Below are 12,476 nucleotides of genomic sequence, written 5' to 3'. Positions count from 1 at the left end.
GTAACATATTGTAAATTGAGTGTAAAATGACAGAACCATGTGAATTATGAGGATCAATACATCATGTTAAAAATATGCAGTTCGTGAGGAGTGCAGATTTTTTTTAATGCAGAAATCTTGGTTCCAGCCTGAGGGAGATAAAACAGGCAGAGTTCAGGGAAAGAATAACTATGCTGGAGCATTTAACATAATATTTCAGCTTTGTACTGTCAGACCAGATGGTCAGTGTGCCCACTGCAGGGAATATGTGTGCTGAATTTTCTCTTACCTTCAGCATAAAAGCCGTCAACTTTCTGAGCGACACTGAAACAAAAAGATTGGATAAAGAAAGATAACGTCAAAGGGGTAAGAGCAGAAGAAATTTCCTTTTTGGTTGAGCTAACAACACAACAGGTGCAGTAAAATGTTACCACAGCTGATTTGTGCTGAAGTGAAATGTCTATCAACCACGTTTTTCTTCTACTCAGACTCTGTCCTGTACATTAGTATGGACATATTGAACATGATTTAGTGTTGATGTAACCTAATATTATTTATGCACTCTGTGAGAAAACCAGCTGAATTATTTAAAACTTTGAAGCAGCGAAAGGAAGGTATCACGAGACAGTTTATTGGAAACCTTAGCTGGTCTAATACAACAGTAAAAAAAATAAAATAAATAAAAATAAATAAATAAATAAAAATAAAAATAAAAAAATAGGCAGAGAGGTGATGTGCTATTTACACTGTTTGATTGGAATAAGGCATGTGAAATAATAATAGCACGTCAACACCCCTGTTTACAACAGATTACAGGCAATACAGGAGAACATTACTGAGAACAAACTGAACATTACAGCTTTCATGTAGGTGGAGTTAATGGACTGTTATTTCAGAAAGATGTTCAGCTCGGTGAGGGTACATTCAAAATAAAATGAAACAAGTAAGGATAAAATCACCTTTCTCGTAAATCTATTAATGTTGGTTTTATTTCTTTCATTTGTGTGTGTATAAATATACACATACCATTTTAAGAATCTGCATTAACTCTTACTGCTTCGAAAACCCCAATCTGTATGGTTTTAAGACTGTGACCATTCATCAATCATTCACAAAGCTGTACTCATGCACCCCCTGATGATACAAACATGAAAATAAACTCACTGCATCAACATGTTCTGGTGTTGCAACAGATTTTGCGTTTGAGGCCAGCTGCTTTTCTTTGTTTTCTCTCCTCAGCTTTCCATCAAAAAGAAAACCAGTAAATTAACATGTGAAGTATTATGTTAAGGATATAAAAAGCAGAGTGGCTGGTCAGAGTTATGGATAAGTCTTGATGCAGATGTTTGCTGGAAAGCAGAGAGTGATCAACACACAGAAGAGTAAGCGACACATAATGAAGCTGGAATATCAGAGAAAGGCATCAATCAGACAGCAGCACATGCTGACAGTGACCCACGCCATGAGATACAGGGTTCAGGATTCACCCTTTCTTCCCCTTCACTCCCCTTTTCTTTTCTTTGATCCCTTTCTTCCCTTTCTGTGCATCAGCCTGTCTGTCTTGTCTTTGACTTTCTTTGTTTTATGCAAAAGCCGCCATGGCCAGAAGGAATAGATTTGCAGGACTGCTTTGATCCTGTTGTTATGATTCTTTTATTTGCCTCAGCCACATCCTTCTCTTCAAGGCAGTCGCCCCACAAGATGCTTTGAATTAGGCCAGAGGATGGGATGCGAGGAGAGAAGGGGAGGCGGCGAGAGGAGCGAAGGGTGAGTGATGCTCAGTTCAGGTCCTGGAGGTCTGTGACCTTGGATGGCCCGTGACACACAGTAGTCAGATATCATTCAGGCCTTCTCTTCTTTATGTTGCTGTTTTCGTTCTTATGCGAACTGTGAGCAAGTAAATTGCCTCAGAATATACCAGCGAAATAATGCTGATTGATGCCAAAGCTGATGGATTTACCGTCATCACTGCAAGAGCAAGAGGGAATTAGCACGTTGCGGCGATGAGACTTAGCCATTGTGCTGTTCATCTCCTCTCAAACATGCGCAAAGCAAGATATAATTCAAGACATTTCAATTAGGAGAGCTAAACGTCTTTTGTGGTCAGTCTTCTCTTCCATTAGCCCCTGGGAAAGAGATGAGGTTGCAACTTTGTTTATTTGTGTGCGTGAGTGTGTATGCGTGTATCTGTTACTAATGTTGTGAGTCTCTATATTAGTTTTGAACATTGGTCCTTGCCATTTGTGATAGTCCTATGTATGGAATGATGCTGTATTTAAATGATGTTTTCTGACACTTATTCCTAAATGCACTGAGATCATGAAGGGAAATTTTTTATTCTTCCTGTGTGTATTACACACAGCGTTTCAGCATTTCATGTTACATGATGCTTCACAGCACAAGAACCCTGGACCAAATAAAGTTCATCAAAAATTCCTTAGGTTGACTTAATGTGCCGTCCAGGTCTAAAGGGTCGGGGGTTATGGTTGGATTTGGCACATTTGCATTCATATGAATAACCAACGCTATGTTTCACCGTAGAGAAATAGGCTGGACTGACAGCATCCACACAGAAAAAGACCTATGCTGCTCTCACTTTATACGCTGTGAAACATCTGGAACATCAGGACACTTGCTCGTAGCAAAGAATTCGTTTGCCTTTGCGGTGAAGTTGAGCTTGCATTCCAAAACTGCACACATCAGTGACTTACTCAGCCGCTACATGTGAGAAGCGGAGGTTTTGCCTCTGAGAAAATCTCCATACAAAGGGACCCCGGGGACATTAGATTAGCTTATTGTCAGCAAAGACTCCAAATATGTTTGTAGAAATGAGGTGGTTGTTCGAGTCCCCCTCTGGTGAGGTAGAGTGGGGTGTTCACAGACAGGGCAGTAAATATAAAACAAAAAGCCACAGTTAAGATGAGGTTTTACAGCCCTGGTGAGTGATGATGAGTGTTTTGCCATGCTATGTGGTACAAACCTTTTTAAGAAGAGGCTACAGCGCTCTGCTGTGAAGAATTGTATTGTTTTGTTGTTGTTCTTTTTGTGTGTGTATGTTTTGTATTTAGTGGTATGTTAGATTTGTTTTATCCCAGCAGGAATATAAATACTCCCGGAGAGAACCCAGAATCATGGCACAAAGTCCGAAAAACCAAGTGTGGACCTAAACACAGATGCCAGTTGTTTTTTTTTTTTTTTTTTTTTATTATTATTATTTAAAATATAAAATCACACCACAAATTCTTAATGAGCGTGTTCACACTCAAACCATTCTGCGAATGGTAAGGTTAATAATAATAGGTTAATAATAATAGGATATTAACCTTATTATAATAGGATAATAATAAGGTAATAAGGTTACAATGGCCAGAAGCCATCCATTCAGTTTTTTGTACACAAAAACAATTACACACAATATAAAAAAATAACAAGTCAACAATAGGACAACGGCAAAACAGCAATACAACGTATCAGCAAGTAAACACATAATAATTATTTTATTATTTATTTTCGTTTTATTTTATTTTGTTTTATTTAATTTTGTTTTATTTAATTTTGTTTTAGTCTGAATTTTTTATTTTTTTTTATTTTTTGACATTTAATTGTATCTGTGAAAAGCACAATTTACCTGGAACCTCAATAAATGTGAATGCTTTAAAAATTGTTTTTTGCAAGAGGAAGTGTGACCGGGCTTAAATGTGCATCCACATGTGGGACACATTTATAAAAGCAAACACACACACACATGCACACATACATACACATGCTTGGCAGAACTACTGTCCATCAAGCACGCTGACAAAAAAAAAAAAAAGAGCTGCGCCCTTAACCACATTCTGAACCACCCATATACACACACATACACATATACCCTCAAGCTTCTATAGGCACCAACACCCTCATATGTCTGTGTATATGACATGTTCATCCCGTCAACAACTTCCTTGGCACATACAAACACATAATACCCTTCATCTAAAAAATGTGGTGGCCATTAACATAGGATGTGGATGTGAGTTGCGATAAATAAACCAGGATCTGAATTGGAAATGTTTATGTCTTGTGTTATGAAAAAAAAAAAGAAAGAGCAGGCCTGTTTCCTACCTCCCTCTCTCTTTCAACACAGACCAAATGAAATCCGCAGAAACCATCAGCAGGAATTCATAACAGTGAAGGCTAATCACTGTATAGCACACTCCACACCTGCAGCAGACCCACACTGAATAATTAGCAGATTTTTCCTGGGGAGGTCTGATTCATACAGTCCAGTGAACAAAGGCATCGCATCCAGACCTTGTTCCTGTTGTCTATCTCACTGTCAGTCGGCGCTTATTTTTGACAGAAGCCATTTGCAGCAGCTCATTTGATTAAGAATCAAAATCATCTTCCACAGAGCCTGCACAGTCACAGGCTCCACGATCCATCACAGAAAACACAAAACTTTTATTTAGATCAAATTTTTATAGCGTCAATTGTTTTTAAGGTTTGAATGATTTACATGAATAATTTAAAATAATATATCAAATAGTATCAAAATAAACATAAACATATCATTTAGCGTGACATTCTGCTTTTTTAAAAATTATTTATTCATTGCTATTTATTTTTGTTCATTTTTCACATTTTGTGACTCGGCTTTGCAAGTGAAAAAGTAACTGTACTGCTGTTCCTAATAGCTTTCTCCTCTCTACTGGCATTGTTGTTTGTTGTTTTTTTTTCTGAGCATTTTAGAAAGTCACAGCGTAAAGAAGAAATACAGTAAACAAAGTAAAAGAGTTTGAACCCTGTGCCCTCCTGTGTCAATGGCTGGCTGCAACAGTGACAAATATGAGCAAAAGGAAAAGAACTCTGCATGGCTTTTCCTTCACATGGCTTGCTTGTCAACATTTGTGAATATTTTCTTTGAATATTGACACCTCTGGTTCTGACTGTCTATCATGCAAGCACGACAGGCAGACAAGAACGGGACCAGAGAATAAGTTGGCAGCTATTCCTGAGTTTTATTCCTGCACATTTCTAGCCAACTTGACATACTTGCCCCTTTTATTGTGACATAGAACAACCTTGAATGCTCACTTATCATTTGAGTGGCACCTCTGAACTATTCTGTGTGATGTTTTATGATGCTTTTAGAGCTCTATGGGTGTAACATGAATGTGTATTTGACATGGGCTGTTACGTAAATTGGGTGTGACTTTTCATTTTTTTACACACAGTTTTTCATTTTGTGCTCGACCCCCCCCCCTCCCTTTGGTCCTGTTGTCAGATTTGTTGTGCAATAAGCCTCAAAGCACTTTAAAGGCACATTTAAATGTTTATCCATGAAAAGTGTTTCCCAAAGAAGATGAAAAAAGATAAGTGGGCAAATGTTTAAATGAAAACATTGTGATTCAAGGATTACAAAGGCAAATGTTGTGTAGTCACATGACAGCAGCTTATATTTACGTCTTCATCCGCTGACTGTGTGTATTCGCACTGAGGGTGGTTCCCTTTATATTTTTAGCTGCACAGAGCCGCAGGGCCCCTCAGCTCCCACTTCTGCTCTTGAAGTACCACCTGTTCACCTGTCGCTGACTCACTGAGGCTTCAACAAACCTCAGGACTCCTCCACAGGGCGGGCGTGCCAGTGGGTGAGAAAATAAGAGAGGAGGCATGCTGTGGTCAACAGTGCGTCCTTCAGTAGCTCCACCAGTGGGCTGATTAAAGAGATGGGTTGTGCTAATGGATGCCTGGCTCTCAGACCTCAGGAAAAGACACATCACAGATAACCCAGAGAGGAGCAGAGCAGGGCAAACACTGCCTCAAGTCCTAAACCGTTAGACCTCTGTCCGATACGTAGTCTTTCTGATTCTCACCAAAAAATAATAAATAACTTTTCAGAATCAGAAATACTTTGTTGATCCCCAGAGGAAAATTAATCACTTGAAGCTTTCCTTTTCCACAAGAAGACAAAGTGACATTAAAACTGGCTGAGTTCACAGTGATTGCCTTTCCATTGGGCTATTTTCCTCTGCTTTTTGTATTTGAACAAAAAATTGCTGAAATGCAAAAAAGAAATAAATAAACAAAGTCCAAATATGCAAAAGTTTTCAACTGAAATGTTGATGCATCATTAAAAACAAGATATGACAACATATGATGGAAACATCACGATGTGGAAGAAAAATGTCAGTCGAAGGTCTACTGAAGTGAGGATGGAAACGAATATTAATGTGTAACCTTTTCTTCAGATATTGATTTGTGTTACTTTTGGGAAGGAACTGATACTGATCATAAATACTGATTTATGAGTGCTATAAACGGCATTATGCATCTATTAGCTCTGGTCCAGAGGAACAGGTCCACTGTCAACATTAGATCAAGAAGTGTTTGCAGTGAAATATGTGTTCGATATGTGTGGAAGACTGAGATGTAGTTTTTGGAGCTAATTGTGATGGGCTGGGCTGGCTTGTTCGTCTAACTGCAGTGTTTTGACCTGTCAGCCCAAACATCAGTGCAGACATATTTCAGTTTAATGGCAGCATAGATAATTACATCAATGCCTATGTATCAGTAAAAACACCACCCCTGCCTTCTCTTTAATGCCAGACACTCAGATATCCTCTTGCTTTGGAAAGTCATGGTAAAAAAAGATGACTTCAAGATACATAAATCAAGTCACACCATCTACCCACACACCCACACACCCACACACCCACACGCACACACACACACACACACACACTAACTCCACTCTACTCGACTCACTGGGACACTAGAAAAAGCATCGGAAACCAAAGGAGCCGCACACTCCTCTGTGGAATTCACTGAGGACAGGATGTTGGCTTCACGGTCACGCAATGCTGTACTCATCCATACACTCATTATTCCCAGTACACATTATATCATCAGAATGGATCAAGGCCTTTGTATTTCAATCTGCACTGTAAGAGGACTTAATTGTTTTTTGAGCAGCCATGCCTTCAGAACTGTAGTCCAACAGAATCTGATAGAACTATAATCATATTCTATATTACATTTTTGTACTCAATAAAATTACGTATGGGAAATTATTTTCTTTTAAGGCATTTGGGGGTAAAGTTTTCACAGCAGCAAATCCACATGTGGAGAATCTTTAGGGAACCTTTGAGATACTGAATGTAGTGTGTGAATCCGTGTATATGCTCTTGGGTGTACTGAGAATAGCTTCAGCTCAAACAGAAACACCGATTCACTGTTTTTTATGTTTCAGTACACACATAGATGCACCAACACAATGACTGCGTTACTTTCAAGACTTGCAAGAGGTGCATGCACAGCAAACAAGAGAAAATGAGCATATGGAAAAATGTAAAAAAAAATTTAACTTTACATTGAAGTGTGTAAACTGACATTTCTTGCTGTTTCCAGCAGATCTGGAAAGCTGCTTATCAGTAGAGGAAATGGTTGATTGGATGTGGTGTTCCACTGTGGCCTCGCAGCTGAAAATGCAAACTGGGAAAAACACATCCACATATTGTTGGCAGGCGTCTCTATAGGTATCAGCATTGTAAAGGCTCTCGTTTTTCTGATGGTTTTCACAGTTTCGATTGCGTTGGGTTTCACTTGCTATTTTTAACTTTAAATCCTACTTAAAAATGCAATGAAACAGCACAGATTCTATTTGCTTGTTTGTTTGATTATTATTTCGTTATTGGTTACTTGCTATATTTAGCAAAATATTGCTAATCATGAGAACAGTTGACAGTCATGGTCAAAAATTGGGTTAAATCTTTGTACTTCAATCCAAAATGATGTCAGCTTTGCGCCGTGAGACCACCAGAACTGATGGGGCAGATCAGGAGCTGCTGTTTATTCATCAAACTGCGGAAGAGCTCTGACATCAGGTAAAGTATCACAACTCCGCTTCACTAATGCGCCGACACTCTGTCTTCTACAGAGCTGCGGCGAAAAGAGACATCCTGAGCCAAAGTTATTGCAGTGCCAGGAACTGGCCCAACTCTCTCTGCTCTGCAAAACCAACCTACTATTAAATTAGGCAGGAGACAGTGAACAGCACATCTTGTCAGGGCTATTTCTGAATAAAGCTGAGGGGAAAAAAAATCACTCCCACCAAAACACTGTAGACAAACTAAGTTTTATTGGACACTGCAGCACCACAAGGTCTGACCTGCCAACAAATGTGGCCATTTATGCACACTGGGATCTTTACTTTGTGCTTCCATGTACAAGAGAACTCCTCCAGCATCTGGATCAGTGTAAAGCATCTTTGGTCTACTGAGGGATGGATCAATGTGCTGGGGACCTCAGGGCAAAGTTCCTCCCTTTCTCTGTGCATTGTCTACGCTCTTGTATAAAACAGCACAGTTCACACAGAGGACTGCACATTTGTAAGCATGATGTTTACAAATCTAATCATTAAACTAGCTTTTAAAGCAAAGACCCTTCACAATCCACAGTACAGAGGTTCAGTATTGACTGACAATAAACAGCCCTCATCATTTCCACTTACAGTATATTGTGTTGTAGTATATACCAAAGAAATCTACGAACGACTAAATTACCAAAGCCCTTGGGACCAGGTTGGTGAATTCAACCAACGTCTTGGGGAAGACAAAATAAAACTCTTGTCTTCAGTATTGTAATATTTACATGTTTTGTCCCCCCTCCCATCACCCCCTTGGTGCACAGTAGAGAAACTGCGTCATTGGCAGTTTCCCCATATCGAGTGATCAAGTGAGGTTGTTCTCCATCTGACATCTCTTCTCTCAAGGGAGGCAGGCCCCATTTTCCATGCCCACAGGTTCCAGCACTGGTGTGGGATTCCCAAGGCCTCAGGAAAGCACAGTTTCCAACATTCCCACAGTGGTGGCCACTGAATGACTCTCTTCCTCTTCTCCTCTCTTGTGTTTAACTGGGCTTTCTTCTCGCCCATGTTGTTGTCAGACGGTGGTTTTGGGAAGCTGCCCATCGGTTGCTCGTTTGTTTTTCTGTGAGGGGGGCAACAAGGAGAGGGATGATGAGGAGGAGGGGGAGCGGACCCCTCCAACACACCAACTCCCTGCCCCCCAGCCCACAGTCCCTCAAACTCTATCGTCCAAGACAGCTCCATGGCTTTGTTCCCCATCAGAGACCCCCCCCACACACACACACACACACACACACACACACCACTAACCGCAGGATCTTCTCAGTGGCGGAAAATCCTTCCCATGAGTGCCTGGCTCTACGGAAGCAATTAAACATGGGCAGTTTGGTGTAATAGACATTGTCATGTTGCCATTAACTGATCCCCAGGCTCTCAGATACACAGCGTGATTTCAGGATGGAACGTTACAAGGAAAGAAACATTCATTCCAGTTCAGCAGTGGAGGAGGATGTTCAGACTCCAGCAGGTTCAACACATCTTTGAATTTCTGAGGTCTATAAGCTGGCTGGCTTGTATCACTGTTTAGATCCTCATAAAACTGCAATTTGGATTACTGAACTAAAAGCTTATTCAGCACACCTTGATATATATGAAGAACAGGGACCACATCCATAGCAGTGTTTTGCCCTAATAGCAATTTGTTAACATGTTAAAAGCAACAGTGCTGACAGGTTTTCAATGTCACTACCTCAGCGTAGCATGTTAACAAGTACACATCTACTAATTCTCTCAAATCTCTGAACTCAAAGTGCAGCTGATGCTGATTGGAAAAGTTACTGAGGTGAAGTTTTGACCTGACGATGGGTCTAAATGAACAGCTCTTCAGATTGTCCATCTCATTATGTTACGTATACGCTGTATGGTATAGACCAAACTGTTCGGCAATCCAGCCAATAGTTGTTACTCTGGACTGAAGCTGTGGACCAGCGCACCATGTGGAGCAATTCCATTATCATACACACTTCATGGGCATGAGTCAACTTTTCAAATATGAAATAACTTAGAGTCATGCAGCTGCTTGATTAAGTGTTGAATTAGCACATTTTTCATCGTGCTCTTATCCCAGCAAACACAGCTCTGCATTTTAATGAGCGAATGATGCTTCATACATCCTAATTAAACATGAAGCGTTAAAACAGAGAGTAGCAAGAAAAGAACTAGGCAATCATCACAGGTCTGTTTTCCACACCAGGTCCACTATCAGCTCATGCTGTTAATTAGTGAATATGGATAATATTTATCCCATCAAACCTCACACTGACTGCAGCTGCTTTCAGTTTCTACAGCCGCACTGTGCTTGAAAGGCCCACAGCACAAGACAAACTATAGGGCACATGAAATAACTAAATCTCACGCAAATAAGAGGGAACTAATTAAGTGTAAGAGCCAAGTTACAGACTATGACAGCAATTACAGAAGCAATCACTTCATATCCTTCCTGCCCTTGCCACATTTCATGACTGCCGGCATTTGGAAAACAGTCAAATTAAGACTCATTAAGCCCTTCAGAGGCTTTTAACAAAAGTACACTTTTTATAGGTAAAGATTCATCGAATATTTCCTACAACGTACTCCTTAATTACATCAATAAAGCTGAGGGTTGTACCAGAGCACTGACTGAGTAGTTTACAGAGTAAGATAGCCTTAATAGAGGAAAAGTGCTTCCGGACGCGCAGTTGTGCATATGTCTTAGGTTAAAGTATGACAGAAAAAATTAAAAATTATCAATATTTACAGGCTTAGTCATCCACACCAAGGCTTTTCTTTCCCTGTTAAATGGATCTGTCATGAGCCAAATGGCTAAATGACAAACTCAGTTTCACGTCTACACTGTGAGTCACAAAAACCTACTTGATGTTTGAGCTAAGCCTACGCTTGCTGTGTGGCAACAATGAAACCTTGAACCTGATCAAGCTCCACTAACACAGGGTCAGAGGCAGAATACCTGTGTCTGTGCGTGCGTGTGAGACTACATCAATGATTACACTGATGTAGTCATTGGAGGAAACTAAGAGATCCGGAAAGCCTCAGGAATGAGATCATTCAAATTAAAGCTCGTGGCAATTACTGACCAGGCTACTTGCCAGTGCAAGTGCAGGAGAGCAGGCAGCCTGATAAAGCGGTAGACACAAAGTGATTGTGGTGGAACTACTTAACAACTTACAGGTGAGTTTTCATCCAAACAAACACAAATTTTACCCTCTCTTTTACTGAAACAAGCTTCATTTATTTTAAACATACAGTACAAACACACTTATGACATTAATATGCATGCACACACACACACACACACACACACACAGAGTTTACATAAAAAACATCAAATCCATGGAAACAACTTTAATCTACGTCTAAAAACCTGTGGTCACACCATCAAGTGAGCTGTACGGCTTTTAACATCCCCTTGCATGCTGGTCCCCAGTTGAGGCGGAACACTGTGGTGATATTAGCAGAGGTTGTTGAGACTTTGATTGCAGTTTGTGGTGCAAATAAACTTAGGAATGAACAACACCATTCAGCTTTTCCAGGCTCCTCCGAGGAAATAAACCATTTACCATCTCTGTTTCTCTTTTCTAGCTAATGCAAGACCAAAGGAAAATGCTTTGGTGTTTAAATACTGTTAATCCTCATCATGTTTTTGAAGTTTTCAAGTCAAAAGCATCCACCAATAAAATATAGTTTCCTGATGTTTAGCATTTCGCCTTCAAAAGAGGATTATGTCTGTGAAAGTGAACCTCATGTGCAGTAAAAAGAGAAGTAGGTCTTGAACTTCATCTTTTTTATGAGTTGGTTTTAACTCCTGCAGTGATATTTGCGTTTGGAATAAAACTGTTTCTGTGAAATCTTTGTCATAATTTCACAATAAATCTATACCCAGCAAATACAGCAGGGTGCTTCTCTAAATAAACCATACCATAAAATAAGTTCAACTTAAAAGAGAGACCTCTAGCAGTGGAAACTCCCCACAGGAAGATAGTGGTTTACCAAGCTGTCCAATCTCCACTTCACTCTACACTGATGTGAAGGGGTTCATTCACTGTTACTGTGTGTGTTCTGTTAATGAAAGAGTTGCTTTAATGAGATCTGAAGGGAAGAGGCTCTTGAGAACATATGCTGACGTCCACAGCTGGATTCTCTGTACCAAACTGAAGGGGGGTAGAAATAGGAAGATGGAGAATAGATGGGGATCGACAAAGAAAGATGGACAAGGGCTGAGGAGGGAAATAAAGGGAGAAGTGAAAGACAGAGACCGAGGGATGGAGACACACTGGAGGACAGTGAGATGTCTGCCATGCTTGAAAGGAGGACAGTGCCATCTAGAGCCCTCATGTGACAGCATGCACATGCACGTTGAATTACAATTGCCTGCGACTAGGTAAAGATAGGTATGTTGTTACATTATTTTATTTCAGTCAGTTGAAGGTCATAACAGTTTTCAACCGTTAGATATCAGCCTACCTGTGGCTTCAGAGGCTTGTCCACTTGAAAATGAGTCTTTCTTTAATATGTTTGCTGAAACCATGCCAGTCCATCTTCTCAGGTCTTTGCCAGAACGTTCTTGGATGCAGTCTCTCCAGCTCTCCCTGCA

Source organism: Echeneis naucrates, chromosome 21, assembly GCF_900963305.1.
Source record: "Echeneis naucrates chromosome 21, fEcheNa1.1, whole genome shotgun sequence".
Taxonomy (NCBI): Eukaryota; Metazoa; Chordata; class Actinopteri; order Carangiformes; family Echeneidae; genus Echeneis; species Echeneis naucrates.
The sequence above is the reverse complement of the archived record's forward strand: the minus strand, read 5'-3'. Positions refer to the sequence as shown.